The sequence below is a fragment of the Colias philodice genome, chromosome 15 (genome assembly GCF_061535455.1).
Source record: "Colias philodice isolate Cphi_HAF_F1 chromosome 15, ilColPhil1 Martin Lab GWU primary, whole genome shotgun sequence".
In the NCBI taxonomy this organism is placed as follows: Eukaryota; Metazoa; Arthropoda; class Insecta; order Lepidoptera; family Pieridae; genus Colias; species Colias philodice.
In genome coordinates this window covers 11,464,893-11,471,134 of record NC_143100.1, presented here as the reverse complement: position 1 = coordinate 11,471,134, position 6,242 = coordinate 11,464,893, and positions in this window count along the sequence as shown.

Below are 6,242 nucleotides of genomic sequence, written 5' to 3'. Positions count from 1 at the left end.
TGGTAATAGAATCTAATATATCTAATATCTATTATAAAGGCGAAAGTTTGTAAGGATGTATGGATGTATGGATGTTTGTTACTCTTTCACGTAAATACTACTGAACCGATTACAATGAAATTTAGCACACATATAGAGGGTATCTTGGATTAACACATAGGATAGTTTTTATCCCGGAAATCCCACGGGAACGGGAACTATGCGGGTTTTCCTTTACAAAGGCGGGCGAAGCCGCGGGCGGAAATCTAGTATACTCTAATTCCATTTTCACATGAGATTATACACAAGACCTATTGAAACCTATTAACCTATTGACCTATTCCCTTGAAACATACCAATATTACTGATATATTTAATATTTATATTCCCAGACGGTGTCATTAGGGCAAGGGGCATAAATTGGAGGTCCAATTGCGCTGTCGTTCCTGATCCCAAAGGTATACTTAATTCACTAAGATATGTATCGAAGTTAGAGATATAATGTTACTTCTTGCAAGATACATTGAAAGATTCTATATATAAAAACACATGCAAAGAGATTGATTCGGTACTTTAAATATGCTTCAAAAGTTTAGTAGCAAAATAAGGTTTTCTATATTTTATACTGTCGGTATTTCATTCAAGAAACTGAGAATATCCTCGCCCAAATTTTGGACTAGAAACAGTTTAATAAAATCGAAAACAGAAAAATGAACTATGAAATAAATGAAATGTTTATATAAAAATATTAAAGAGAAGTTGTTATAAATATCTAGATTGTAGGCTTAAGTACAATCGTTCTTGAAAAATAACAGAAAATAATTGTTCAGCCGACGACGTTAAACTGAATTTTACACCGCCATTTTTAAATGCAAAAATATTTGAATTCCGAAGTTATAGTAGCAGTCTTATTTTCCCTGAAACTGTTTGTCGCAAAATTTTGATTAACTTCGTTTAATTCTCAATGAATTATGATGATTTTGTTACTGTTATCTTATTTTAAATTCAAATTCTGTTAAAATTCGAAGTTCAATTTGTAAATTGTTATCACATTTTATGCAAATTGGATGCAAATGGCGCGAAAGGTCCTTTATTGGAGGCGTCACAGGAATTTAATGTTTTCCTTTCGTTTTTGACATTATTTTTTTCGATTTGTAAGCTTATTTATTTTTAATGAAAATAACGTAAACAGCTTAATTAAATTCAAAGGTATAGAACTAATTTATTTATACTAAATGTAGGTATATATTTTATAAAATTTAAAAAATACATTTATACAGACAATTTATTATAAATTTCCAACCGAGGCTTATGCATAATGCAAGTTTATTATAGCAAGATACTCTCCCTAATCATAATAATCCTTCAAGATTTTATACGCGGTAAAACGTTAATTCTTCAGGATGGCTAAATTCAATAGATTCAACTCTCCCTTTTCTCTTTTTTATCTAAAAGAGAGTCCAAATATAAAAGAAAAGTCTCAATAAAGCCAGACAAAATTAAATAAATAACATAGTGTTAGGAGCAAAGGCATCAATTTAAACTATATTATCATGCCGATCGGATAGTCTGATATAGAGCCACATTTGTGTCCGTGCTATCCGTTAGACACGGTACATTGCCGCGTGATCGATGTCCCAGATACATCTATGTACGTGTGTAATATAATCGTATTGAAAACTAACCTATTCATTTATTATATATTATTTTATTTTTAAAGTTCTCAAGATTACAGGCTGGCTAGTAACATTGAAAAATTTTAAAAAAATGCACACGTTCCAAATTCAAACTGAGCGAATGCGCTTATTTTTAACATCACCATTTAATACAAAAGAAAAAAGTTACTGGCCACGAAGAAAAAAACAGTTTAAAAATAGAATTTTCATGTTGGTAGTAATTTAATTGGTTACCTACTTCCTTGACACTGGCAAATAGTCACATCTTCTTGCCATGAAAAGCAAAAAAAAAATTGGTTACCTGTGCTCAAAGGCGTTGTTGTTCTATAAAGTATAGCATAGACAACAAATGGTCATAGATAATATATATCACAAATAAAAACAGAAACACTTGCCCACTAGATGCCAGCAATACGAGTACTATTTCATTTAACGTGACTCGTTTAAAAATCATTTAATTCCAATTAAAAATCTCATTTTACACAAAAGGCACTTTAATGTTTCCGGCTGAATGACATCAAATGATGAAAAATAAACACATTCCATTGAGTTATGGACCCTGGACGGCTTTACTGTTGGTACATTTAAAATAATTAGGTAATTATTTTATGTTCCCTTATGGTATATTATTAAAATATGAATTTTGAATTCGTTTGTATAAGTATATATTTTTTTAATATTATCTAACTATATTGGTCTATTCAGTTTCCAAACATTTATTTTCGTATAGCGCTTAAAACAATATAGATATACAAAATTATAACTTGCTCTCTGTCACGTACACGATCCTATGTATTGGAGAGGTCTGTTTGTTTACACAATAGTATTTAGTCCCAAGCTGACAAAAACAATTTAGAAAAACGAACTCTAATATTTTTTATTTATACATTCAAATTAATAAATCAATGTATTTTCTATCTTTCTTTCTTAAATTATATGATGTTAAATAATAGCAGATTTTATTTGTTAAAGCTTAAAATAAAATAATAATAATAATATCAGCTTAAAATCTGAAAGAAGAAGACAGGAAAGATTAAGTTGTTTACGATTTAACTCAAATCTGCTCTACCAATTTAAAAAATACTTTTACCATCAGAAAGCTACATCTTTACCGAGTACTATAATAAACTATATTTCTTTTATACCAGTTAAACAGGGCTTCTGTCGAGCGGTTTGTATAGTTGTATACAATCCTACTAATATTATAAATGCGAAAGTTTGTGAGGATGTGTGTGTGTGTTTTTGTTACTCTTTCACGCAAATTCTACTGAACCGATTTCAATGAAGTTTAGCACACATATAGAGGGTAACTTGGATTATCATAGGTTTTATCCCCGAAATCTCACGGGAACGGGAACTATGCGGGTTTTCCTTTGAAAACGCCGACGAAACCGCGAGCGGAAATGTAGTACTGTATAAAAATAACATAAGTACCTCTACCAAAGATTCAATAACTTTTACTTTATGTTTTTAATTAATTCCACAAATTAAAACAAAGCACTTCCAGTGTGCTACATTCATGGCGGAAAATATCAACGACAAGAGGCTTTGTTACAAAACGTACTTGAAAATGAAACGCATTTCATAATTGCTCTCGTTACAGACTTTATTTTGCTTCGTCAAATTTTAAACGGCTAACAATGACCCGTTTGTTTTGTTTGTTTCAACTTGCCCTTTTGGCTTTACACTAGACAGTTTTTATGCCAATAAAGGAAGTAATTGTGAAGGTGTTTTAACGTTTTTGGCAATCTTACGTGTTAATAAACATTTTTATTAGTTGAACATAAAAAACTGCGATAGTGTTTACTTGCATAAGTTAAAAGATATAAAATTAAGCTGAATGTAGTTTAATTGAATTAACAAGCTTTTAATAAACTAAATCTACAAATGTATTCATCTATTAATTATATTCATAATGAAACTATTCAATTTTTCATTAGAAAATTATACTTCTTTAAAATACCTACTTATTTCTTCTTTGGTAAATCGCAATTCTCGATCAAAATTAAAACTCAATGACCTTAGTTCACGTCATTTTTTTTTCTTTACGGCATGGAGGAATATATTCTATGACGTCAAAATACAGATGCAATAGAAAAATATTGTCATCGTATTACTACATCATCGTCTGACACGGAAGAGGCGTGGTAGGATGTGATGAATGCCCTATGTAACATAACTAAATGCTTCCATGGAAGTTACTAGAACATTGGTGAGCTTACCACGTGATTTTGGATTTATGACGTCTGCGAAAAATGTCGTGATACCTTTTGATTCTCTTACGAGTATCCGATTGAAAAGGCAAGCTATGTTGAATAATATGAATGCATTAAATCAAACAGAATAGTATTTATTTATTTACGCTTTATTTTTTTGAAGTGAAACTTCTTTATCGGGGTTGGAAACAAATTTAGTGTAACATTTTTTCGTTACGCGTGACATTTTTCCGTTACGCGCCATCTTTTTCTTATCCCTACCACGCGTGATTCGACGTATTTCTGTAAAGTTGCATATAGTAAATTATTTTTTGAAAAATAAGGTCATAAAGAAGTTTCACTTCTTACGTGTGTACACTAGTACACGCACACATTTTTTTAAACATAATAGTTAATTGATTCTAGTATAAAGAAGAAGTAAAAATAATGAAAGTTCGACGCTAAATTCATTTTTATTAACCATAATATTATCTGAACTAATAATTTAATTTATTTTACTTTAAGACATTAAATAATAAGAGAAGGAATAAAATTTACGAGGATAAAAAAGATGGCGGAACAATAAACATGCAAATTGCAAGTGTCATTTTGACAACTCCGGGATAGAGTTTTCGCAAAATCGTGCCAAAATGTCGCTTATTTTTTGAGGAAAATTTTTAACTTGATTTACAATTTTAAATAATTATGGTAATGTGGTGTTTATATATGCAAAAAAAATAACACTTATTTATTTTTATGATAGAGATAAAAATTTATAAGTTTTAATCTGACTCTTAGCCAAATCTGCGAATGGACATCTATAAAATTATCTATCCAATTATACGCCAAAGTTATATTTTACTAGCCGCGCCCCGCGGTTTCACACGCGTGGCTCCGCTCCTGTTGGGCTTAGCGTGATGATATATATAGCCTATAGCCTTCCTCGATAAATGGGCTATCTAACACCGAAAGAATTTTTCAAAATTATATAATTGAAGTCGGTTAAATATATGTATAGTATGTGGTATAGTTATAATGTCCTTCCCAAGCTTCCTTAATAAACACTGCACTGATCCAGATATTAATCAAATTAGATACACCAAAGTGGGCTATTTAAATGAAATATCACAATAGCAATCACCAGTGAAAATGTCCGAAGGAGCCGCGCATCAATCAAGCTGCGTGATAACTCCGCTATTTGATTAATTCATGGCGAATAAGGGTGGGATACAGTGGGAGCTATAATCTATACTAATATTATCAAGCTGAAGTGTTTGTTTGTTTGAACGCGCTAATCTCAGGAACTACTGGTCCGATTTGAAAAATTCTTTCGGTGTTAGATAGTCCATTTATCGAGGAAGGCTATAGCTATATATAATCACACTTAGACGGGTGAAACCGCGGAGCACAGCTAGTAGGTCATAAAGCTAGCTTTAATTAGGGTTCTGAAGTGGAAGAGTTTATTTAGAAGTGTTTGAAACATACAATCTTAGATGAATCTAGAGATTATGTGAAGTCAAGTCTAGTCGTAGCAGTAGTAATATTAATTTGTAAACTGTATTTTTGTTTTGTTTGATTAATAAATTTGTGATAGCAAACTGTCATTTCATTTCAAACTTCTGTTACCTTTTATGTTTAGTAAAATAAATATTGACGAAGTTTTAATTTTTACTCTACCTACTTCACGATATGTTGCGATAAGATAGTGCATTTTCCTGGTAAGATAGTAATCTTTTATCTTACTCCTTGTAAAGTTATTTTGATTCATCTTTTTTCTGTCTTGTGGTATGTAGATACTACGTAATAATCAGTCAACGAGTGAATAAAATTAATCTCAGTCCATAACCAAAAATACTTTTCACGGTTTCACCGTTCATTACTAAACACACAGATGAAACAATTATCTCCAAACTTGCACTGGCTCACGATCTCACAGGGCAACTAAATTCGCCGTATTGTTTCCTCGAAGTTGATTTATCATTTGTTGTTGTTGACAAGCCGGGATCAGCTGATCCTGGTTAACTAGCCCGTGATAATCTAACTTCTACGCAACCAATTTTGGGCGAACTGTTGCTCCAATTTATACACAATTTACATACAACCCTTTACATTGCAACCATTAATATGTAAATGAGTTAGATATTGTTTTTTCTCTTTTGATGCTTAAGATAGTTTTAGTGTTTCTTTATTGATTGGTATAAACAATGGAAATGGTTCGGTTAAATGTTCGGATGTATTAATGGATTGGTTAATTAATGAAGTGCTTAATTTAATAAATGAATGTCTGACTGGTCAAATTAATCAATTAATTATAATGATGGAGTAAAACACTATCTGGTTATCCTTTATTTTGAAGCTTCTTTAAGCTCTTTGACAGTAAAATTTAATAAAA